At 52.4% G+C, this 1,782-nt stretch overlaps 1 non-coding gene across 1 annotated transcript; it reads right to left on the reverse strand.

The window, feature by feature from the left end:
* Positions 1-1,428: 1,428 nt before the first annotated feature.
* Positions 1,429-1,505, reverse strand: TRNAN-GUU (transfer RNA asparagine (anticodon GUU)). The gene has a single exon. It is a non-coding gene; the product is annotated as a tRNA-Asn (tRNA).
* Positions 1,506-1,782: the final 277 nt, after the last annotated feature.

Genomic DNA, 1,782 nt, shown 5'->3' on the forward strand with positions numbered 1-1,782 from the left:
GCGCTAGCCAATTGCGCCACGGAGACAGTCGTGTTCCACTCTCACCACCATCAGAACATATCTTCAAAGCTATCAGTGCAAAGAAAAAAGCAACACACTACTCGCGGGAGGGCTCGAACCTCCAACCTTTCGGTTAACAGCCGATCGCGCTAGCAAATAGCGCCCCGGAGACATTCCATTTATACTCTCACCACCATCAGTACATATCTTCAAAGCTATCAGCCCAAAGAAAAAAAAAGCACCACACCACCACCGGGTGGGCTCGAACCTCCACCTTTTCGGTTAACTGCCGATCGCGCTAGCCAAATGCGCCACGGAGACAGTCGTGCTCCACTCTTACCAGCGTCAGAACATTTCTTCAGAGCTATAAGCCCAAAGAAAAAGAAGCGCCGCACCACCACCGGGTGGGCTCGAACCTCCAACCTTTCGGTCAACAGCCGATCGCGCTCGCCGATTGCGCCACGGAAACAGCCCTGCTCCACTCTCACCACCATCAGAACATATCTTCAAAGCTATCAGCCAAAAGAAAAAAAAGCGCCGCACCATTACCGGGTGGGCTCGAAACTCCAAGCTTTCGGTTAACAGCCGATCGCACTAGCCAATTGCGCCACGGAGACAGTCCTGCTCCGCTCTCACCACCATCAGAACATATCTTTAAAGCTATCAGCCCAAAGAAACAAAAAGCGCCGCAACACCACTGGGTGGGCTCGAACCTCCAACCTTTCGGTTAACAGCCGATCGCGCTCGCCAATTGCGCCACGGAGACAGTCCTGCTCCACTCTCAACACCATCAGAACATATCTTCAAAGCTATCAGCCCAAAGACAAAAAAGCAACACACCACTCCCGGGAGGGCTCGAACCTCCAACCTTTCAGTTAACAGCCGATCGCGATAGCCAATTGCGCCACGGAGACAGTCGTGCTCCAATCTCACCACTGTAAGAACATGTCTCCAAAGCTATCAGTGCAAAGAAAAAAGCAACACACTACTTGCGGGAGGGCTCGAACCTCCAACCTTTCGGTTAACAGCCGATCGCGCTAGCAAATTGCGCCCCGGAGACATTCCTTTTACACTCTCACCACCATCAGTACATATCTTCAAAGCTATCAGCCCAAAGAAAAAAAAGCGCCGCACCACCACCGGGTGGGCTCGAACCTCCAACTTTTCGGTTAACTGCCGATCGCGCTAGCCAATTGCGCCATGGAGACAGTCGTGCTCCACTCTTACCAGCGTCAGAACATTTCTTCAGAGCTATCAGCCCAAAGAAAAAGAAGCGCCGCACTACCACCGGGTGGGCTCGAACCTCCAACCTTTCGGTCAACAGCAGATCGCGCTAGCTAAATGCGCCACGGAGACAGTCGTGCTCCAATGTCACCACCGTCAGAACATGTCTCTAAAGCTATCAGCGCAAAGAAAAAAGCAACACACCACTGCCGGGAGGGCTCGAACCACCAACCTATCGGTTAACAGCCGATCGCGCTACCAAATTGCGCCACGGAGACAGTCGTGCTCCACTCTCACCACCATCAGAACATATCTTCAATGCTATCAGCCCAAAGAAAAAAAAAGCGCCGCACCACCACCGGGTGGGCTCAAACCTCCAACCTTTCGGTTAACAGCCGATCGCTCTAGCCAATTGTGCCTTGGAGACAGTCCTGCTCCACTCTCACCACCATCAGAACATATCTTCAAAGCTATCAGCCTAAAGAAAAAAAGCAACACACCACTCCCGGGAGGGCTCGAACCTACAACCTTTCGATTAACAGCCGATCGCGCTAGCAA

This window comes from Rhipicephalus microplus, unplaced genomic scaffold (genome assembly GCF_043290135.1).
Source record: "Rhipicephalus microplus isolate Deutch F79 unplaced genomic scaffold, USDA_Rmic scaffold_163, whole genome shotgun sequence".
Classification (NCBI taxonomy): Eukaryota; Metazoa; Arthropoda; class Arachnida; order Ixodida; family Ixodidae; genus Rhipicephalus; species Rhipicephalus microplus.